Below are 24,896 nucleotides of genomic sequence, written 5' to 3' on the forward strand. Positions count from 1 at the left end.
CAGAGTTGAAGAGATCCAGAGCTGGTAAAAGAGGTTCAGAACTGGTAAGAAAGAACACCCTATGTAGAGGAATGATTTTATAATCAATTTCAGGGTTTTGAACCCACAAGAAAGCACATGAATGTTGAGGAAAACTCAAGTGAGAGGGTAATGACTAAAGTAAAGACTAAAGAGTAACCTTAGTAAAATAGGTTCCATAAAAGCCTCAAAAATACCTAACAACATCATGCAATGGAAAGCATAATCAGCTTATATTCAGGAGATTTTGGTTTGAATCATTGTTTGAGCACTTTTTAGCAATGTGGTTGAACATAGACAAGTCACTCTACTCTCTATCCCTCATTTTTCTCATCTATGAAGCAGGGATAACAATACTAGCACAATTTACCTTTCAAGGTTGTTTTCAGCATTAAATGAGAAAGTGTGTGTGCTATACCAATATAAATTCAAAATGGGTAAATGACTTAAACATAAAGAGTGAAATCATAAATAAATTAGGTGAACATAGAATAGTATACTTGTTAGATCTGTGGGAAAGGAAGGAATTTAAGACCAAGCAAGAGACAGAGAACCTTACAAAATGTAAAATGAATGACTTTGATTATGTTAAATTAAAAAAGTTCTGTACAAACAAAATCAATGCAACAAAAATTAGAAGGAAAGCAACAAACTGGGAGAATATTTTTATAACAAAGCTCTCTGACAAAGGTTTAATTTCCCCAATATATAAGGAACTAAGTCAAATTTATAAAAAAATTAAGCCATTCCCCAATTGACAAATGGTCAAGGGACATGAATAGGCAGTTTTCACATGATGAAATCAAAAGTATCAATAAGAACATTAAAAAGTACTCCAAATCCCTCCTGATTAGAGAAATGCAAAGTAAAACAACTCTGAGGTATCACCTCACACCTATCAGACTGGCCAATATGGCAGCAAAAGAAAGTGATAAATGTTGGAGGGGATGTGGCAAAAGCAGGACACTAATACAGTGCTGGGTAGAGTTATGAAATAATCTAACCATTTTGGAGGGCAATTTGGAACTATGCACAAAGGGCCATAAGAGAATGCTTACCCTTTGAACCAGCCATACCACTGCTGGGTTTGTACCCTACAGAGATAATAAGGAAAAATACTTGTGCAAAAATATTTATATCCATGCTCTTTATGGTGGCAAAAAAATTGGAAAATGAGAGAATGTCCATCAATTGGGGAATGACTGAACAAATTGTGGTATCTGATAGTGATGGAATATTATTGTGCTGAAAGGAATAATGAACTGGAGGAATTCCATGTGAACTGGAAAGACCTCCAGAAATTGATGCAGAAGCGAAAGGAGCAGAACCAGAAGAACATTGTTCACAGAGACAGATACATTATGGCACAATCGAATGTAATAGGCTTTTCTACTAGCGGCAATACAATGACCCAGGACCATCCAGAAGAACTTATGAGAAAGAACACTATCCACATCCAGATTAAGAACTGTGGGAACAGAAATGCAGAAGAAAAACATATGTTTGATTACATAGTTTGATAAGGATATATATAGTTAGGGTTTAAATGTTAAAAGATCACTCTACTGCAAATATGAATAACATGGAAATAGGTTTTGAACAATGGTACGTTTACAACCCAGTGGAATTGCTTGTCAGCTCCTGGAGGAGGGATGGAAGGGGGGGGGGGGGATCATAAATCATGTAACCATGAAAAAATATTCTAAGTGAAAAAAATTAAGTGTATTTTAAGTCACATTTTACCTAAAATTGTTGCTAATGTCTTTATTGGCGTAAATGGGATAGAGAAAGCTCTTCTAACTGTAAAATTTATACCTGTTTAGGAAATGACTTGTTCTAAAGTACAGTTGTTCATTTTGGTAAATGATATAAGAAATCCTTGCATTAGTTTAAGACATTCCTGTTACAGCAGCTCTGACTTTCATGGTAATCCACATTGGAATGTAGCCTGAAAAACTGTCATTTTAAAAATATACAAGTGAGAAGATGAGAGAGGAGGAAATTTGAAAAATTTTCAATTAAAGAATGAGTCTAAAAATCTGTTAAGAAAGATAAAAATCCTCTCCAAAGGGCAATTCTGCCAGGACCACATTTTCACACGCAGTCATAGCCAGAAACAGGGTCAACATGGAGCAGATAACATCAGCCTTAGCCATTTCCTTGAGAGACAGTCAAGAATTTTTATTAGAACTATATCTGAGCCCAAATCAAATGAAACCCCAAACCAAACCAAATCCAATCCCATTTACCTGGAGTTTAACAACTCAAGAAACTCATCATTTCAAAAGATATATGGTTTGACACAACAGAATTACCTACCATGTACCTTCCCTATCTTAGAGTACTAGGGTAAACAGATGGGTCAGCTGATTGAGAGCCAGACCTAGAGACTGGAGGTCCTGGGTTCAAATTTGACCTCAGATACTTCCTAGCTGAGTGATCCCAAGTAAGTCACTTAACCCCCATTGCCTAGCTCTGTGATAGTGAATCTTTTAGACTGTCTGCCATGCCCCACCCCCAGAGACCATGTGCCCTACCTCCTCCCCACCCTTACCCTACACAGGAGAAAGAGAAAGCACTCCCTCTGGGCTGCTGGGCAGAGGGGTGGGTTAAGTGAGGAATATCCTCAGCAAGCATAGAGAGGGGGAGGGGAGTGGCAGGAACACTCTGCTTCCCTCCAGCTCTGTAGTCTGTGAGCTTCTCACCTTAGCCCAGACCTAGGGATGGGGTAGAGGGGTTGGGGGTGCAGGGGAGAGGAAATCTTCCATTGGACTGCTGGGCAGAGGGGTGGGTGATGTGAAAAAATATCATCAGGCATGGTGGAGAGGGGAAGGGAGCAGTTCCTCCTGAGTCCCTCTGCCTTTCTAACAATGAACTCTGAGGGGTAGGGAGGAGGGTGGCACATATGCCCACAGAGTACTCTGCATGCCATCTTTGGCACTCATGCCATAGGTTCACCACCACTGGTCTAACCCTTCCTACTCTTATATCCTGGAACCAATACACAGTATTCAGTCTAAGATAGAAGGTACAGATTAAAAAAAAAAAAGAATATTGCTACTCTTGCTCTCCATCCTTCACTTAAAAGTTTCAAAGTCATTTATTCTTATTCTTTAGAAGCAAGTCATGGGATCATTAATTTATCATTTATTTTTTATCAAAATTTATTTATTTTTTAAAAATAATCATCAATTAATCTAACCAGTAGTTATTAGTTGGTCAACTATATTGCAACACTGTGACAATATGGTATACATAGAAGAGAACTTCTTTAAAGTGAGGTGGGAAAGAACACAGCCAATAAAATTATCATGAGAGAAACCCTTCAAATCCCTCCTTTTCCTTCCTCCTCTCCAAGCCCACCCCACCAAAACCATCGTGACCAAAGGAAACATTTGAATCAAGTGGTGGCTGTTGTATGGACAATTCTACCAAAATGATTAATCACATGGTAAAAAAGATGTTTTAGTATCTTTTGGATGAAATCGGCCCATTTGTGGTGATGAGGAGAACAACCAGAGAAGTATTGACTGAGTCTTGGGGTTACAGGGTGGCTATGATGGCCACATTGTTTTATGATAATTCTGTCAAAATTGTTCATCACATAATGGGAAAGATATCCTAGTATTTCTTGGCTCAAATTGGCCATATCTGTGAGAGGAAATAGAACAACCAGAGAAATGCTGACTGATTCTGGGAGGCACGAGGTGGCTATAGTGCCGGTAGTGTTTGGTTCTGGATTTCTTTCCACTGTGTTACTCTTGGGGTGGGTTGAAGTGATTATGGCTACGTATGTGTTTAGTCTGAGTTCATAGCTCATGATGTTCCAGAGCTCTCACATGATAAATACTGAAACCAGGGAAGTCCATGATGACAAAAGCTGTAGTTAGATTCACACCAGGAATTATAGCAGATGAACTTACTCTCAATTTCCCATTACAGAGAAACATCCCCAACATTATACAATAAATATATGTCTGTGGGCTACTGTTCTCAAGTCCTACTTGAATTTAGAGATGTGCAAGTTGGGGCCTTAGGAAAATAAAAACTGTCACAGGTTCCAGATTAGTTTGAGTCCATAATCCAAAACTATAGTTCATGTGCCACACTGGTAAGATTACTTACCAAGTAATGGACTAGGCAATGGGAGTTAAGTGATTTGCCCAAGGTCACACAGCTAGGAAGTGTCTGCAGTCAGATTTGAACTCAGGACCTCCTATCTTTGAACCTGCCCCCAAGAAATGACATCTTCTAAGACAGCATAATAAGAATGATAGCTATACAGAATTCCTCCCATAAACCAGAAGCATTCTTATTTGGCAATAAATACAGCATCTTAGATATTAAGTATACATGTAGGGAACACATGTGGCCAAAGTGAAACACAAATTTTACTACAAGGTCCCCAGTAACCTTTTGCTTCTTGTGGAGTCCTTATACTATTCTTTTTTGGGTATGGTACTTCTCAAGAAAGAGTCTCTTAGCTAGTGTGTACAAGGGAATGACCAGAAGCAATGAAAAATTGAATTTTGAAGAAATACCTCAGAAGAAGAAGAGCAGATGGAACCCTGGAGGACCTGGGTGGATGGGATGGAATTCCAGCCAGGCTCAAAAGGCAGTTGGGAGAAAAACCAAGCGTTCTTCTTGTCTTGGACTCCTTGGAGCTGGAAGGGAGAACTACCTTTGGCTGTGAAGACACCCAAAATTTCTCAATCCTTTTATCTGATCAGAGGAAGATCTCATCTCTCAACTGGTGGCAATCTTTAGGATAAAGACTCCTTTTTCCATTAGGGGAACCCTGAGCTTTTTTCTGAAGAAGATTCCCTAGTTCAAACCCTCAAGATCTATATTGGGAAAATACCTTAGGGATTTCCTTTTCACCCTGTCCTTCATTACCCTTTAGCCCTTTATATCTAAATAAATTAGACATCTTGATTTATAATAGAACTTGAATCAGATTCCATGTGTTAGGAAGGGAACTTCAAAAACCCATCATTTCAAGAAGGAGACTGAGGGAAAATCTGACTTACCCTTTAGTCTAGTCAGACTGACTCCACTGGTAAACAGCTCAACTTGGAGGAAGGGGAGGAAGGAAGGAAGGAAGGAAGGAAGGAAGGAAGGAAGGAAGGAAGGAAGGAAGGATTTATTGATTCCCCCAATTAGCTGAACTTTGGCTCCTCCTCTTCAAAGTCCCCCTCACTAATACACTAGGTGCCCTTGGCCTTCTCCATGAAGCTTGACTTTCAACTGTGAAGACTATTTCTCTCTGGAATTCACTCATCTCTGTCCTCTGCTTCTAGAGGTCTTATTTCTTAAGGCTGATTCAAAAATGGTCTTGAATATTGCTTTTCTGTGCCTTTGTTGACTTTGCCTGAAACTGAAGGATTCCTCAGACTTCTTCCTGCTGGATTAGATATCTCCTACTGTGTCAGGAGATCCAATGAAAGATTGTCATGGTCTCTAGTAGAGGCACAGAGATAGTAGGCTCTCCTACTGTCCATGGCTTAGTGGGATTGGCTTTATAAGGGCTTCTAGAGGCATGGCCTGTCTTCATCTGGCTCAATGCTTAGTGGTCCTTCCAATTCAACCAAAGCACTCCTTTACACTTTATAAAGGGATAACAGGATAGATAGATAGATAGATAGATAGATAGATAGATAGATAGATAGATGGATGGATGGATAGATAGATAAACTCTGGGTGTTTTTTGTATCCACGTGCACATAGATACACACAAGAAGTATGTGACATGGTCCCTTTTCTCAAGAAGTTCAGACTGACTGAAAAGACAAATGTAACTTAGAGACAAAAAGGACTTAGTTTCAAAGGGGAAATAGGTAAGGGAAAAATACATTTCGACTGAAGTAGACTGGGAAAGATTCATGAAAGAGGTGTGATTTGATCTGAGTTTGGAATTATGAATAAGAAAGAGATTAGTAGAGTGGAGGAGAACCTCCTAAAAGGAGGGAGAAGTTTGATGGAGCAATGGCAAATGTGGGGGAATATAAACCATTAAGGACACTGGGAAACCAACAAAAGGGCTTAGATTTAATACAGGAGGCAATGGGAAGCCATATTTTTTTCCTTTTCAAGTACTGAAAAACTAAAGAATCCTTTCCTTTTGCTCTTCCCTCTCCTTTCCTCCCTTTTTCTTTTTTATTCCTTTTTGTTCTCTTCTCCCTTTCCTTTCTTTTCCCCCCTCTCTATCATTTTCTCTCCCACTTTCCCTTTTCCTCCTTTATCTTTGTAAATAGACATTGAAACAGGATCTTTATTTGGAAAAACAAAAGGAAACCTTTTCTCTTACAATTTTTCTCTGCAAGTGGAGAACAGCTGGACAAGGGTGGGGATTGAGGTTGTTGTTGGACAAGCCTGTCCTCTAACTGGCACAGAGCCAAGTCTTATTACTGACCTACCAGGTCTCTAGCTATCTAATTAACTTGAAGAATGGTCTGGATGGTAGCTAAGTGGCTAGAAATGGTAATTTCAAAAATGGTATTATTAGACCCTCTTGGGCTGATTTTTTAATGAACTTGGGTGTCAGTTAGGATTTTTGAACCCAATTTTGACATCTTTGAAATTCAAATTTCTAGCAAAATGCTTCAAACATTGATTTCTCCTTTTTCCTAAAGGTCCTCTGGAGTTTACAATAGGATAGGGAAATAAGTACCCATCATATAAGTGAAGGTAAAAATCGATCCCAGTCCCTATTTCTATCCCCTACTTCTCTATCACAAAGAGACCTCCTTCTCAGGCAGATATCCACAATCACTATGACAGCTTTCAGTCAATCCAAAAATAGCCCCTGAGCTATTTAGACATAGACATAGACATAGCAGCTCTGAGAATGCTTCCTTCTACCGCATCAAATTATTTTTTATTTATTTATCTGTGCATGTGTCAAAAGATCTCAGTAGAAGGCAAGCTCCTCAAGTGTAAGAATTAATTTATTTCTGCCTATGTATGCCTAGCACTTGGCAAGGCTCTAGGTTTGTTTCTTTTAGCTTGAACCTGTGATTTCATGGATATGAGAAGTTTTACATATAGAAACTCTTCTCTCTGATGTAGCTGGTGGTACAATGTATAGAATTCTGGGCCTGAAATTAGGAAGACACGAGTTCAAAATCGACTTTGGATACTCTTAGCTATGTGACCATAGGCAAGTCACTTAACCTTTGTTTGCCTCAGTTTCTTCAACTATAAAGTGGGGATGATAATGGTTCTTATTTCCCAGGGTTATTGTGAGGGTCAAATAAGATAATTGTAAAAACTTAGCAGAATTCCTTGCATGTAGTAAAGTCTACTTCCTTTCCCTTCCCTTCCTGGGTTGAAGGGGATGGGAATATGGAATTGGGTGGTCGAAGGTAGAGAATAGGTTTCGATGATGATCTACTGGGATTTTGAATCACTGAAATGTGAAGGGTATGGCTAAGTGTATATTAATTATTAAATAGAAGGCACTTTTTATCTTCCCAGAGAAGGCTGGGGTTCATCCTTCTGCCCCAAAGTCCCAACCAACTTGGTCCTTCAACTGTGTCCCATGGAGAATCTGTTTCGGTGAAGGCAACAAGCATGCATTCCACTTTAATCTTTTCCTTTCCTTCCATCATCTGGCAGTGATAGAGACCTGACTCCTTCCTGATGACATAAACTCTTTGACCACAGTTTTTAGAACTGGGTATAGTTTCATTCATTGTCCTAGGGCTCCTGGATGAGGATTGGGAGTTGGAATACTCTGTTTCCCCTTGCCACTTCCAGGTTTTCCCTCCACTTCCACTACTCAGCAACCTCTCCTTCTTTGAGGTCCATACAATCTACATTGTACAATCAAAATCCTGGAAGCTGTTGTCTACAAACCTCCAAGAAACACCTTTGCCTTCCTCAATGAATTCAGTAGCTGGTTCACAATCTTTCTTTCGTCTTCAATCCCTGTCTTATAACTAGGGGAGTTCACGATCAAAGTACACTCTCAAACAACCCAACTCGTCATTTCTTTGACCTATTCATTTCCCATGACCTATTCCTTTGCCCCATCTCAGCCACAGACCGAGATGATCATACCCTGTCATTCCCACTTTAAAAAAGTAAGTGTCACTTTCAATCTCTCCCTGCTTACTGGCTCATTCGTAACTGTCTATAAACATACCCCTGTCTCCTTCATCTTCATAAAAACCTTCACTTGATCCTTCCACCCCTGCTAACTATCATCTTGTATCTCCTTTGCCCTTTTTAGCTAAACTTCTTGAAAGGGAATCTCTAATGGGTGCCTCAGACTCTAACTCCCTTTGCAGCCCCCTACAATTTGGCTTCCAACCTCATTTCACCGAAACAAATCTCTCCAAACTTACTAATTATTTCTCAGTTGCCAAACGCAATGACCTTTTTGCAATCTCATCCTTCTGGACGTCTCAGCAGCCTTTGACACTGTTGATCACTCTCCTCTTCAACATTCTTTTCTTTCTCAGTTTTTGGGATACCATTTTCCCTGGTTCTCCTCTTACCTATCTGACCACTCCTCCTTTGCTGGACCCTCATCCAGGATGGACTAATCATGCAAATTTATGGTGAGTATCTCACAGAGTTCTGTCTTTGGTCTCTTCTCATCTTCCTCTGTGCTACTTCATTTGGACTTAACAGATAATTGACAAGAGAAAAGATATGATTGATGAGATAGTCACTGATACTTGGAAGAAAATGGGATCAAAGATAATGGGATTCAATAAAGACACCACAAGGTTGAAGAGGGGAAAATGTGCTCATTTTCCATAAAAGGGAAGAGAATAAGAGTCTGTCAACTACAGGCCAGGGAGCTTGACCCTGATTTCTGGGGAGACCTTAGAATGGATCATTAAAGAGATCATTGGTGAATAACAAAGAAGAGAAGTTGTGATTACAAAGAATCAGCATGGCTTCATTGGTCATGCCAGACTCACTTTATTTCCTTTACATGTAAGGTATATGTTGGCATATAAATTATGTATGTTCACATGAGCTGTCTAATGTAGCTCAAGGGAAAGCACTGATAGATGTCTTTGGAATCTTGCCCATTCCTCTCCAACAGATATTTTTATTTCTTCCAGGAAGGGAGGCAAATAAAAAGCCATGAAGCTGCCCATTCTGTCTTTGAGAGAGAGAGACAGACAGACAGACAGAGACAGAGAGAGAAAGGTAAACTGAATTAGAATGATATCTCTCTACTTTTCTGGCTCTAAAGTATTGTTTGTTTGGAAGAATTATTTTTTTAAAGCTTCAGGGTAACAAAGAATTTAGCTTTCCTGATTACTATCCCATATATGGGAAAGAGACTTAAAGCTTCCTCTTGCAGGCTTGACTCTTTCCCATCAAATACTTTTTATGCAAAAGACAGCCACAAATAGTGAATTGTGAGCAAAACCATTTATTCAAGAATATAGCAAACAGAAATCAGAGACTTTACACAGAATAGAATATGTCAGACAATACAGAGTAAATGAATTCTACTGGGAGCAAGATATCTCAGTTCACCCAAGAGAAAAGCTTCAGTCTTACCTAGTGGGAAATTCTGCTGGAAATTAGGGACATGTCAAGGAGGTGGCATTCCCCTACATAGTGGTTGCTTCCCAAAGTCTTTTTTTCTTTCTTTTCCCCAAGTTAATACCAAAGAGAGTCTAGAATGATATGCATCTCTCTGCAAGAATAAATGAAGACTCTTTCTTCTCCAAAGTTCTTAAGTCAATTTTGTCCCTTAAACAGGCACTCAGCACTGAGGCAGCCTTCTTTCCACCAATGAGAAGAGACTTGACAAGTTCTCTAGGGTTCTCCCGGATAGCATGGATTACATCAGCATCACTAAGCTCCAAGATATGGGGAGTCCTGTGGACATAGTTTACTTAGATCTTAGTAAATCTTTTGATATAGTATCTTTTAATATTCTTTGGAGAAGATGGAGCAAAATGGGTTAGACGATAATGATACCATCAGATAGATTAGAGTTGGTAAAAGACGCTGTTCCTATAGAAAATGCCTCTGGAGAAGCCCAATTATTTGATTTTTATTTCAACCCCAAACTTTTATTATTCTTATCTCAAAAACTTTGGGGAAACAGGAGTTTTTGTGTTTTGACTTTAGAAATAAATGAAGATAGTCACCAGGTGAGATGACATTTTTCTAGCTAGCGACGTGTCTAGAAATGCATACTATTATATTTACATATATTATATATTAGATATATTAGATGTATCCATATTGCAAAAGTACTTAGTTCCATCAGTCTCGGAGTAGCTTCCTCTGCTGCAAATCACAAGCCACAATCTGACACCACCTGTACGGTCAGACCTCATGAGTGGATGTAGCCTGTCTTAGCTAGGCTGCTTCTCAGACAACAGAAACATACCCTTTCACTAGGCTCATACACAAAGCCTTTCCAGCTGGGAAGACTTTGCAAGACCGTGCGTTTTGCTGGCAGACCCTCTGAGAATCAAAGGATACTTCTGCGCTTTGGTCAAAGGCTATAAAGCTGACTATTTATGCTTACAGGTACATACAGAAAGGCCAGCTGTGCTGAAGGATAGAAAACTGTTCCAAAGATTGGGGAGGCTTGGGTCCAAGAGACATACGACATGGAAGGGCTCTGGGCAAGTTGACTCCAATTTGGATAACAGTTGCCTATCTACATTACTAAAGAGTTTCCCACCAGGAGCTTCTGTTGCTCATAAAATCATAGATAACATTTACAAAGGGTAATTTACAAAGCTTTAGATATCATATATATTTATAAAGATGCTTAATATACACACAAATGGGTTTAAAAATATATACAACATATTTAACATATATGTAAATGTGTACATACACGCATTTACATAGATAGATCTATATTTGAGTTTCATTGGCTTATATCCACTTTAATGCATTAAAATATAAGAGTAATCATGAATGGGCACCAATTAGGAAAGTTTAAGCTATTGATTTTGGGGGAACTGATGTCAGTGATAGACAAGTTCTTTTAGACTTTATTTTTATTACATATGTTTTATAGGACTGGGATACACTAGATTCATTTCACCTCTCTCACTCCTCTGTCTGTCTCTCTGTCTGTCTGTCTGTCTGTCTTTCTCGCTGTCTCAGATCTAATTGCACTATTTTCAGACCTATGTATGTCAGAGTTTTGAGTGTGTGTGCATGTGTGTGGTGTTTGGTTATGTGTAGGTGATGTGGTGTGTTTGTGTCCATCTTCTAAGGATGGTGAAATGGTAACTGCACTCAAAAGATTCCTTGGTTATGGCTAGGAGTGAGTCATCTTGTTAAGAGACACTAGAATTACATGGAAGCATTTTGGCCAAGAAGACTGTCCTCGCTTCAGCATGTCCTCTGGTCTGCTGCTAATTATTCCCCCCATTTCGGGTTTGCCCAAACAACTTTCTATGCCATCCAGGCTTGCATGGAACCAAAGGAGCTCAAGTCCAAAGCGTCTTTACTGGGCTGGAAGCCTCATGCTCTGGACAACGCTTTTGGATTGTGTTGCTGGAGAAGACTATTGAGAATCCCTTGGACAAGAAGGAGATCAAATCAGTCAATACTTCAAGAAATGAATCCAAACTATTCATTGGGAGGTCAAATACTGAATGAAGCTGAGGCTTAAATGCTTTGGTTATATAATGAGAAGATAGGACTTGTTGGAAAAGGCTCTGATGCTGGGGTTTCTGGGTGGTTCCCACCTCCTTCTCTGATTCTTTTCCATCTCCTCCTTGCCAAGGCTTTCAGTATTCTTACCCATCAGTCCCCCTAATGGGGAAGAAAGGGACTGAGAAAATCACTCATGTTCAGGTAACTTGTCTTACTCCTCATCGGAGGATTTACACCTTTAGAAGAAGCTACCAAGAGAGTGCACTGCTTTATCAAAGGACTGATTCCCGAATGATGGAATTTCAGACATCATCAATACTATCTAAGTAGGGGAGATGTTTTTGGTGCCCCTTAAATCACACAATATAATGAATAGCATATTCCAACTGATTAAGAGACCTTCACAGCTCATATATTTTGAAAAAGTGAGAGCCTTGAGGTGAGGAGTGAATGTATCTGAGAGAATTGTGTGACCATATTCCAAGTTTTCTTCTTTGACAATAGAAAGAAGGAGTCATGGAACCACATTCTCTGGCAAGGGATGAATTAGTTTATCTAAGTGCAAGTTCTCTTGCACAGCTTCCTCCTCTTAGGTCAGTCTCCTGACTCCTTTTAGTCATTCAAAGATAGATACAGAGAACCAGGTTCTCCACCTCTGCTCTCTCAGGAATACATGATTGCCTCCTCCTTGAGGACAGATTTGAACTCACGAAGATGCTTCTTTCTGATTCCAAGCCCAGTGTTCTGTCCACTGTGTGTATATATGTAGTATGTGAATGTTTTTATTGACACTAGGCCTTCTCAAAAATTTTTAGCTTGACCAATCAAAATCAGATTGAGCTATTTTTCTCACTTTTAGTTAATTCTTTACCAGTTACTAATTCTTTTCCAGTTTCTCTACATATTTTAGTCATTCAAAGATAGATAGCTGGTTGCTATGTCCTGATGAAAGACATAAACTTATGTAAAGAGAGAATATAAGAAAAGAATCCATGACACTTGGACCTCTTTGATGTCCAGGGCTCTGCAATAGAATAGAGTTTGCCTTCTGCAAACTGGACAGAATCAGATCACTAGTGTCCTCAAGCTAGTTTAAACCTCCAACAGGTTTAGTCTGATTGTTGCTGAGTGAGAACACAATGTCATGTGTAGCATCCAATGGCAGGGAAGACCCTTTAAGTACATTCTTGGAGGACAAGCCTCCTTCCAAATCCATCCTTTAGTTTCTTAATATGGAGTCCTAATATTACTGCTATGGTCAACTAAACCCTAAACTGTTGAGGGTATTGTAAGGTATGGTTCCTTGACCATAATAATAATCTTTTGAGGGGGCTCATTGGGCTGAAAGCTAGGGCTAGAGACAGGAGGTCTTGGGTTCAAATCTGACTTCAGACAATTCCCATCTGTGTGACCCTGGGCAGGTCCCTTAACCCCCATTGTCTAGCCCTTGTCACTCTTCTGCCTTAGAACCAAGGCATAGTATTAATTCTAGGATGGAAGGCAAGAGTTTAAAAAGAAAGAATTTTCATTTGAATGAACTTGGTTTCTAGTGTATGGTTCAAGATATTTCAGAAGACAATGAGAATTCTGTTGTCTTCTAAGTAATCCATGACCTTCCTGCCTCTGCCTTGGGGATATATTTTTGAAAATTCAGAGAAAATCTGCACATTCTGTTTCAAGTATGATTTTTAAAAATTTCACTGGTCTCAAAAGTCCTCCTTAAGAGAATGATAATAATTACTTTGGATCCAAATATATGCAAAATAAGATGCAAATAAGTTCAGTATTCTCATTATTGGAAAGCCAATTTTCACTTGCTTTGAAAAGGCTTAATAAAATTGAAACCAAAACTATATTTCTTTGTAACCTTATTGTTTTCCTCCAATTAGCTTACTTTTCAATGCAATTTGGTATAAAGAGAATTATACTAGTGTTATTTGGAGATAGATATCAGCAAATGAAATAGTCAAAGGAAAGAATGAACTCTGGATAAGAAGAGTTTGTTTCAAGAGCTCTCAGCAAATTTTCTATTCAGCATGACATCTAGAACTCTGGTACTCAATATATCTTTAAAATAGTTTTTCGACTCACTTCCAAAAGTATTCCAACCAAAAAGATAATAAATATATCCACAGTGATCATTTGTAGAAAGGCAAAGTTTATAACTTGGGAATTGCAGGATGAACAGATGGATGGGATCAGATGGATGGATGGGGAAGATGATGATGAGGACAGAGTCAGACATGTAGATAGATGAGGGTAGGGATGGGAGGGCAGGGAATGTCGCCAAAACCAGGGAAAGTTTCAAGGATCTCAGGGTTAAGAATCAAACATGATGCTCTGATTTCCCTAAACATCAACTTTTGTGCTCACCCTTAAAAGTCCAAGCACTCATTCACTTCTGACTCCTTAATTTCTGCCAGTTCCCACTTATACTCCTTCCTCTGGAGATCTCCCTTTCCCTGCTACCCACAACCTCATTGGGATGGTGTTGGTTAAAGATACTGTAAATGATATTAACTAACAAAAATTTGTCTGGATTCTGTTTTCTTTTAAAAGTCAATTGTAAGGGGTGGAATATGCAGAAAACAGTGGAGTCACATGGAAAGAACTAGAGAATTTTCTCACCTATTGTGCCTCACCAATATGTGACCTTTACACCAGTCCTTCTCTGGCCTCAGGGAGGCCATTGTGGGGATCAAGTGAGGTATCAGATGATAGAGAACAGGTGAGGATGAGGGAGCTTGATGTGATGAACATTGAACAAAAAGTCAGAAGACTCAAAAGAGTTCCACTTGCCACTAATTAGGCACAAGATGTTGGGCAGGTTATTTTTTTCTCTCTTAGCCTTAGTTTTTCTCATCTGTAAAATGTCTGAATAGATGATCTCTAAAGATGGCTTTTTCCAGCTTTGAGATTTAATAGTGATGACAATCCCAAGCCTGGAGCAAAGGAGAGGATTTTATATTTGATCCTGATTCTGAAGGTAATAGGGAGCCATTGGAATTTATTATGTTGTGTGTATGTGTATGAAATATGGTCAGACTTACATTGAAGGAAGCCTAATTTGACAGCTAAGTGATGGCTGCAAATAGAGAATGAACTAGAATGGGGAGACACTTGAGGAAACCAGCAGGCAGAAAGTAAATTGTTAGCTTTATTGAAGGGAAATACTCTCAGGGAAGAGAGGCAATCAGGGAGGATGAAAGCAGGTCAGATCTGCTGGAAGCTCAGTGGAAAGAGATGCTCCAAATTGGGTAAAGTTCATAGATTTTTATAGACTTCATATATTGGTCAAGCAGGACTAGGTACTATGGGGAGGAAGCAGGGATCCTAGGTCTTGTGTGGTGTACAAAAGACTATGAAAAAGGTCTTGATTAAGGTCTCCAGTATGGAGGGTAGATCCCATGTGGAGGATTAATAGAAGAATGGGGACAAGAACCATCTTGCAGGATGAGATGATATAGATGGACTCTGATTTCTATTAGTGAGGCATCAGTGAGATCATAGCTACTCACTGAATTTAATTGAATCTTCATCTTAGCTATTGTTGTCTGTCCTTCATTTCCCCCCAAAAGAGTGATGTCTTGATTTGTAAACGAATTGGATTAAAATGATGTAAAATCATCAGCCTCATTTTCTCTTCTTGAGTCATTCAAGTCCAGTGGCAAGACAAAAGTCAGGATGACTGGTGATGGATGGTCCAGGATATAATGGATGACCTTGGCATCTTTGGTGTCTGACCAAGCTCTAAGAAATCCACAGTGCCTGTTTTTTTTAGCTACTTTTAAGGCTAGTGTAACAAATTGTACACATTTGCCCATTCCATTGGAGGAAGTCTTCACATACTTGGGATAGACATCCTTCTAACTCACTGACAAGTTTGTGACCCATTGGTTACCCTCAACTTGGTTTAGCCAATCCTCTAAGATGGTTTATCAGGATGTTTCCACTGTGCATACTACAGTTTTGTGAAGCCCCAGGTGAGAGTTGAGTATCAGATGGATACTAAAGGTGATTGAGTACCCCTTAAAAGAACTTGACAAGTCCTCACACCAGAGGTACTAGTTCTTTTTGCACACCCATACACCTTAGCTGGGGCAGCTAGGTGGTTCAATGGATAGAGAACTGGGCTTGGAATCAGGAAAACTCAACTTCATGAGTTCAAATCTGGCCTTCAGACACTAGTTGTATGACTCTGAGCAAGTCATTCAACACTGTTTGCCTCAGTTTCTTATCTGTAAGATGAGTTGGAAAAGGAAATAGTAAGAAGCACTCTAGAATCTCTGTCAAGAAAATTCCAAAATGGAGTCACAGAGTTGGATATGAATGAAATAGGAATCTTAAAGGTCATCACCTAATCTATACTCCTCCACTCCAACCTCTGTCTTAGCAATATTTGTACATATTGTAGGCACTTTGATATGGTTAAAATGCGTGAGTTTAAAGATAAAAATGTCTTGAGAGATTTTTGTGGTGAACCAGGCAAAAAAACATGGAGTTAAGATCTGGATGTTAATTCAGTCTTATCACTGATTGACTGTGTGACCTTACAAAAAAGCATCTTGATACTTGGACCTCTGTTCCTTATCTGTAAAATGGGAAGATCTGACTTTATAATCTTGTGAGATCATAGGATGATTTGAATTAATATACTGTCTCAGACACTAGCTGGGTAAATCTAGGTAAGTCATCTATTAAATCTCAGTTTCCCCATTTGTGAAATGAAACTAGAAAGAAAGAAAGAAAGAAAGAAAGAAAGAAAGAAAGAAAGAAGGAAAGAAAGAAAGAAAGAAAGAAAAAAGAAAGAAAAAAGAAAGAAAAGGCAGAAAAGGCAGAAAAGAAAGGAGGAGGAAAGACAGAAGAGGCAGAAAACAAAGGAGGAGGAAAGACAGAAAAGAAAGGAGGGAGGGAAAAAAGGAGAGAGGAAAGGAAGGAGGAAAGGAAGGAATGAGCCAAGGAAGGGAGAAAGAAAACAATGCAATTGTAACAAATTAACATTGTTAAGCAAAGTAAATTTCCATGTTGACTTTGTTCAAACATATATGTCTCATTTGGAATCCATTATCTCTCCATCAGAATATGGGGAGCATTATTCATCATTCATTCTCTGGAATTATGGTTAGTTATTATGTTGATCAAAGTTCTTAAGCCTTTTATAATTATTAGTTTTTACAGTGTTGTTATTTTTATATAACCTATTCTCCTGATTCTGTTTAATTTACTCTATATTGTTCATACCAATTTTTCCAAGCTTCTCTGAAATGAAGCCTTTTGTCATTTCTTACAGCCCAATAGCATTCTATTACATTAATTTATTGTTCTTTTTCAGTCATATCTGACTTTTTTTGATCCTATTTCGGGTTTTCTTGGCAGATACCAGAGTGGTTTGCTTTTTCCTTCTCCAATTAATTTTACAGATGAAGAACTGAGGTAGAGTTAAGTGAATTGCCCAGATTCACAGAGCGAGTAAGTGTCTGAGGCTAGATTTGAACTTATGAAGATATTTCTGATTCCAGGCCCAATGCCCTGTCCACTGTGTAGATATATGTGGTATATGAATGTTTTTATTTACACTAGGCCTCCTCAAAAAATTTTAACTTGACCAGTCAAAATCATATTGAGCTATTTTTTTCACTTTTAGTTAATTCACTACCAGTTAAGTTCTACATGTTTTATCATTTCATTTCTTTCTTTTGTTATCTTTACTTTCATGTTTTTAAAGAATGGATATCACTTCATAGAAACATGTAAAATGTGTGCCTTTAAAAGCACAAGTCAATGAGTGTTATGCATATTGTAGTAGTTTTCATGGGGAAGTCAACTGTTTCAAGTGCCATTCAGACCCACAATGAAACAGGGTGTTATGCCAAATCACAAAGGAAAGTTTGGTCGAGAATGAGAAACAGCTTCAAGAACTAACTAATGATAGTTGTAAAATAGGCTAATTAATCCCTAGAAAACAAGCAAAGACCTTCACAAGGACCTGGCAGCTGGAGAGTTTGTTAATGATTCCTCTAGAGTAGTATAAAGGATTCTTCAAGTTGGAAGAAGAGTAGGAAAATCAGTATATAAAAAAGATCTGCTAACATTGCTTTGAAGAAGAAACACTTGTCTTGAGTGATACAATACAATCATCAAGCATTGGAAAAAAAAAAGGTAATTTTTATTAGTGAAATTCCCTTTTAATTTAATTCTATATCAAAACCATTGTCTAAAGAAGTCAACAAGCCCATGAATCTTTCTGGTCTGGGCATCTTTACCAGACTGTAATATTTCCATCTTCCCAAAATGTCTTGGGAAATTTTTGCTTCAAATGAACCTAGAAATCTCATTCCCAATGAGAAACTGATAGACTCTGATAAATATATTGATATACTAAGAGGAAGAATTATTATAGAATTACAGAAACTTCTAAATGGAAAAGGAATATGGCAACCACTGTGCCACATGTAATGAAACATTAAGACATTTATCCCTCACTTATGGAATTAAATATGCTTGAATAGTCTGGGAACTCACTGGTTATAAATCTCATAAATTATCTATGGTCTGGATTCTAACATTAGAGCAGGGAAAATAAACTATTTATCAACTGCATGCTTAATATACATTATGACATGTTTTTGTAATGAGAAATAAAAGCTAATGTTTATGTGGCATTTACTATGTATGTGTCAGGTTCTTTGATAAGAATTTTACAATTATTTTTAGCTCAATGACCCTTTTCAGGGCTGCTCATCCACCTTTGGTGTCCACCTATCACTTAACTCTCACCTAGAGCTCCAACTAGCTAAAGCATGTGTAAACCCATCTGGGCAGGTTAACCAAACCATGTTGAGGGCAGTCTCAGACTTCTCAGTGAATTAAGGGGATGCCTACCCAAGTATGTAAAGAGTTATCCTGGTGGAATTGGTAGATTATCAATCTCATTTCTATGGCCATGAAGGCAGCTAAAACAGGCTCTGTGGGGTACTCAGAACTTGGTTAGACATCGAAGACATCAGGATCATCCATTATATCCAAGCAAACAAATTTAGTTATTTTTCTTTGCATTATTATATCACAATAGCGTAGAATGAGGTAAATGAAAGATTCAGATAAAATGATCCAAGAAAGTATGAGGAAGGAGGGATGATATCACCATATCCTTGATACTGTTTGTGTTGACTTAGAGACTCCTCCACTATGAGGAAGGACACATATTCCTTGCCTTGTGAGGATATCTCTTCCCAGTTTTCCTGTCTCCTGCTATAGGACATAGTTCTTCAAAGAGATAGTAAATGTCAATATTGAACCTTACTTCACTTTTTGCCATGTAATAGGGAAGAAAAGACTTACTTTGTCATCAGGAAGACTTAATTTCAAGTCCTGATTCTGATATCTACTGTCAGAAGGTTTATCTATGATCCACTCATTTAACTTCGCAATGCTCCCAGGTAACTTTGATAATCTCAATTATAGAGCAACGGGATGGATCCAACAATATGGCATTTCCCCACACTGATGAAATCCTAGGCCTGGATTCAAAATTACATCATATTACATTTGAGATCCTAGGGAATTTTACTAATACATCATACTAATCACTTTACATACATAGATAATTTTAATTTCTGTGGCTCCACCAAAAACCACATTCAGTATTTTCATATAGTAGAAAAAATTTTCCAATGATATTATATCATTTAGATTTGAAAATCATAAAATGTTTTATAGAGGCCGAGAGAAAATTAGAGGCTAAAAATATTTTATTGTTATTGTTATCTCAGAACAATTCTTAGACTGCAGTGAAGATGTCACCATGTGGTTCTCCAAGAATTCTGGGATCCTCGAATCTGTACTGGGGCATGATAAGTCACAAAGACCATCCTGATGTTTAAAGCTTGGGAAAGGAAAAATATACTTGGAATAGTCTCTCCTTTTCTCCACTAATGTATGATATGGTCCATGTCCTATCCAAAACTTGATACTTTGAAAGGAAAAAAAGAGAGAAAAGAAGTCCAGACAAAGAAGGAGTACCCATAACAGCTTTCTCTCAAATGTAACATGATGCAATTTTGAATCCAGGCCTAGGATTTCATCTGTGTGGGGAAATACCATATAGTCTAGAGGGTGGAAGAAAAAAAAGTAAATAAAATGAGTAAACAAGAGAGAGAATAAAAGCTACAATTGAAAGCTTCTATAGAGGTAAGGGCCAAATAATAGTACCAGTGGATTGAGGACAAGATACAGGAAACATCAGGCAAAGCCTCAAAAAAAATACCAGGGAATTGGATACAGATTATGGAGGACCTCAAAAAGGAATTTAAAAATCAAATAAGACAGGTTGAAGAAAAATGGCAAAAGGAAACTAGTAGCCTGAAAAATCAAAAATGGTCATCTGGAAACAGAGGCACAGCCATTGAAAACCAGAATTGACCTGTTAGAAAATGATGCAAAAAACTTTGGAAGAAGAGAAGAATGACTTGAAGGAAACAAAGGACCAAAAGGAAAAGGAAAATCAAAAGGCTGTGGAAGAAATTCAATATTTAAAAATGAGAACTTGGCAATTAGAAACTAATGACTTATGAGACACCAAGACATATTAAAACAAAATCAAAAGAATGAAAAAAATTGAAGATGATATAGAATACCTCATTGAGAAAACAACTGATCCAAAACAAATAGATCCAAGAAAGACAACTTAAGAATCATTAAACTACCTGAAAATCATGACTCCCTCTCCCCTCCACAAAAAAAGCCTAGACATCATGCTACAGGAAATTATACAAGAAAACTGCTATGAAATCCTTGAACATGAGGGTAAAATAGAGACTGAAAGAATCCATAGATCACCTCTGGCATTAAATTCACAATTAACAACTCCCAGGAATGACATAGCCAAACTCAAGAACTACCAGGCCAAGGAAAAGAAACTATAAGCTGCAAGAAAGAAACAATGCAGATATCATGGAGCACCAATTAGGATTACACAGGATTTGACAGTATCCATGTTGAAGGACTAGAAGGCATGGAATACAATATCTGGAAGGCAAGGGAACTGGGTCTACAAACAAGAATCAACTACCCAGCAAAATTGACTATATTCTTTCAGGGGAAAGTATGATCATTTAATAAAATAGAATATTTCCAAGCATTCATTAAAAAAAGACCAGACCTTAACAGAAAATTTGGTGTCCAAATGCAGAATTAATGAGAAACATATAAAGGTAAATAAGAAAGAGAAAAAAAAATTAAGGGCAATGATAAGGACAAATGGCATGTGTTCCTATATGGAAAAATGATATCTATAACTCTTAAAAATATTATTACTATCAAAGTAGGCATAAGAAGTATACATAGAGAACTTCTGGGTAAACATGGCGGTAGTCTAGATGCAAGACTCGTCATCTCCTCAGGCTCCACCGATATAGACTACCTCAAAAGACCAAAAAACCCAAATTCATGAGAACAAAGGGACTCTACAGTAGGGCACAGCATTGAAGGCATGTGGGATTTGGGTATTTCCACACACTATAAGGGGGTGAAAAAGCTCCCACCAAAACACAAGCTGATCTACCCTCCCCCACCCCATCTATGGAGCCAGAGTCAGAGCCACCTCACTCCAGCATCAGCGAGTGAGTGAGGGGAAACTCTAGAGTGAGTAAGTGGCACTTCTAGGTCCTTGGGAGCTGACTATGACCACCAAAGACCTACCCCTGAGAGCAGTTACACCGGAAACCCCAGCAGGCTGAAGAGCACAGAGCAGGGGTTCTCGCTGGAAGATAGCACAGAGAAGGACAACAAACAGCAGAAGCTGTGGAGATTCAGGAGCTTGCCCCAGGCAAAATCCTTGCTCCTTAAATCCATACACAGAGAGCCCACCCATCTCACTCAGATTTCTGACTAAAAAGAGAAGGAAAAACCTCCACAATGATGGAAAATTGTGCCCAGGAACAACAACCTCCCTCCAAGAAAAACAAAAAAAAGTCAATGACCCTGGGGAATTTTTACTGAGGAAAAACCCAGGTTACAGAGTAAATAGAGAAGGAAATTCAAATTAATGCAGAAAAACCTTCCCAAAAAAATTGAAAATTGTACACAAGCTCTTGAAGAATTTTAATTCAAGCTTATCCAAAAGATGGAAGCCTTCTGACAAGAAAAGTGGGAAATAGTTCAAAGAGAAAATAACAGTTTAAAGGACAAGAACTCCCAATTGGAAAAACAGCTGGAAGTCACGAAAAGCAGGATAGACCAAACTGAAAAGAAAAACAAGGCTTTAAAGACCAGAATTAGGCAACTGGAAGCAAATGATCTTGCAAAACAACAAGAATTAATAAAGCAAAGTCAAAAGGCTGACAAAATAGAAGAAAACAAAAAATATCCCTCTGAGAAGATGTCAGATCAGGAAAAGAGAGCAAGGAGAGACAATTTGATTCTCCAAAATCAGTTAGTTAGAGAACAAATCATAGAAACAATTAATTTTATTGAAGAAACTGACAATGAAGAGACATTCTTTCAAAACCTAAGGGATGCAGCCAAAGCAGTACTCAGGGGAAAATTTATATCCCTGAGTTCATATATTAACAAATTAGGGAGGACAGAGGTCAATGAATTGGATATGCAAATCAAAAATCTTGAAAGTGAACAAATTAAAAATCCCCAGAAGAAAACTAAATTAGAGATCCTAAAAATTAAAGGAGAAATTAATAAAGTCAAAAATGAAAAAAAAACTATTGAACTAATAAATAAGACTAGAAGATGGTATTTTGAAAAAATAAACAAAATAGACAAAGTAATGGTCAATCTAATAAAAAAGGAAAGAAGAAAACCAAATTAACAGTAACATAGATGAAAAGGGAGACCTCACTTCCAATGAAGAGGAAATTAAAGCAATCATTAAAAACTATTGAGCCCAATTATATGGCAATAAATATGCCAATCTAGGTGATATGGATGCATATACAAAAATATATATTGTTTAGATTAACAGAAGAAGAAATAGAATTCTTAAATGATCCCATATCAGAAAAAGAAATCAAACAGGCCATCAAAGAACTCCCTAAGCAAAAATCCCCAGGGCCAGAAGGATTCACAAATGAATTCTATCAAACATTCAAAGAACAGTTAATCCCAATACTATACAAACTATTTGACATAATAAGCAAAGAGGGAGTTCCACCAAATTCCTTTTATGATACAAACATGGTACTGATTCCAAAGCCAGGCAGGCCAAAAACAGAGAAAGAAAATTATAGACCAATTGGAAAAACAGTACCTTTGCCTTGCAGTACCAGATCTCAAACTATACTATAAAGCAGTGGTCTTCAAAACAATATGGTACTGGCTAAGAGACAGTAAGGAGGCTCTATGGAATAGACTTGGGGTAAGTGACCTCAGCAAGACAGTCTATGATAAGCCCAAAGATCCCAGATTTTGGGACCAAAATCCACAATGTGATAAAAACTGCTGGGAAAATTGGAAGACAGTGTGGGAGAGATTAGGTTTGGATCAACCTCTCACACTCTACACCAAGATAAACTCAGAATGGGTAGATGACTGGAACATAAAGAAGGAAACTATAAGTAAATTATGTGAACACAGAATAGTATAAATGTCAGACCTTTGGGAAAGGAATGATTTTAAAACCAAGCAAGACTTAGAAAAAGTCACAAAATGTAAAATAGATAATTTTGATTACATCAAATTAAAAAGGTTTTGTACAAATAAAACCAATGTAACCAAAATTAGAAGGGAAGTAACATATTGGGAAACAATTTTCATAAGAAAGACCTCTGACAAAGGTCTAATTACTCAAATTTACAAATAGCTAAATAAATTGTACAAAAAATCAAGCCATTCTCCAATTGATGTTTGAGCAAGGGACATGAATAGGCAATTTTCAGTCAAAGAAATCAAAACTATTAATAAGCACATGAAAAAATGTTCTAGATCTCTTATAATCAGAGAGATGCAAATCAAAACAACTCTGAGGTATCACCTCACACCTAGCTGATTGGTGAACATGACAGCAATGGAAAGTAATGAATGCTGGAGGGGATGTGGCAAGTCGGGACATTAATTCATTGCTAGTGGAGTTGTGAATTGATCCAACCATTCTGGAGGGCAATTTGCAACTATGTCCAAAGGGCACTAAAAGATTGTCTGCTCTTTGATCCAGCCATAGCACTGCTGAGTTTGAACCCCAAAGAGATAATAAGGAAAAATACATGTATAAGAAAATTCATAGCTGCCCTCTTTGTGATGGCAAAAAATTGGAAAATGAGGGGCTGTCCTTCATTTGGGGAATGGCTGAACAAATTATGGTATATGTTGGTGATGGAATACTATTGTGTTCAAAGGAATAATGAACTTGAGGAATTCCATGGGAACTGGAAAAACCTCCAGGAAGTGATGCAGAGTGAAAGGAGCAGAACCAGGAGAACGTTGTACACAGAGACTGATACACTGTGGTACGATTTAATGTAATGGTCTTCTCCATTTGTGGCAATGCTGTGATCATGAGCAACCTGGAAGAATCTATGAGAAAGAATACTACCCACATTCAGAGGGAAAACTGTGGTAGTAAAAACTCTGAAGAAAAACAATTTCTTGATTACATGAGTTGAGGGAGGATATGATTGGGCATATAGACCCTAAATGAACATCCTAGTGCAAACATCAACATCATGGAAATAGGTTCTGATCAAGGACACATGTAATACTCAGTGGAATTGCACGTCGACCATGGGAAAGGTGGGGGGAGGGGAGGGAGGAATAGAATATGATTTTTGTAACCAAGGAATAATGTTTCAAATTGACCAAATTAAAAAAAAAATGTAGTATACATAGAGGGTACAGTGGTAAGCTGTTAAGGATGATATATTTTTAAAAACCCACAAAAAACAAGGGGTGAACAAAAGGATAATACTAAAAGAAATGGGAATTGAGGTAAAATGGGGAAAAATATATTACATAAAGATGTGGGGAGGGGAATGTAGGGGATAGGTAGAAGACCAATACAATCGAAGGGAAGAAGAGGTTGGCAACAGGTAATGCTTAAACCTTACTGTCATTGGAATTGGCTCAGAAAGGGAAGGGCAATCAGATCCACTGGGGTACAGAATTTTCTCTTGCCCTATAGAGAAGTAGAAGGATAATAAGAAATGGAATGATGGGAGGGGAGTAATACAAGGGAGGGAGGGGTTAAGGTCCTACAGTAAAAGGGGAATAAGAAGGGAGGTGGTGGAAAGAAGAGTAATATAAGGGAGATAAAAGGGGGGGAACCCAAC

The sequence above is a fragment of the Monodelphis domestica genome, chromosome 8 (genome assembly GCF_027887165.1).
Source record: "Monodelphis domestica isolate mMonDom1 chromosome 8, mMonDom1.pri, whole genome shotgun sequence".
Lineage (NCBI taxonomy): Eukaryota > Metazoa > Chordata > Mammalia > Didelphimorphia > Didelphidae > Monodelphis > Monodelphis domestica.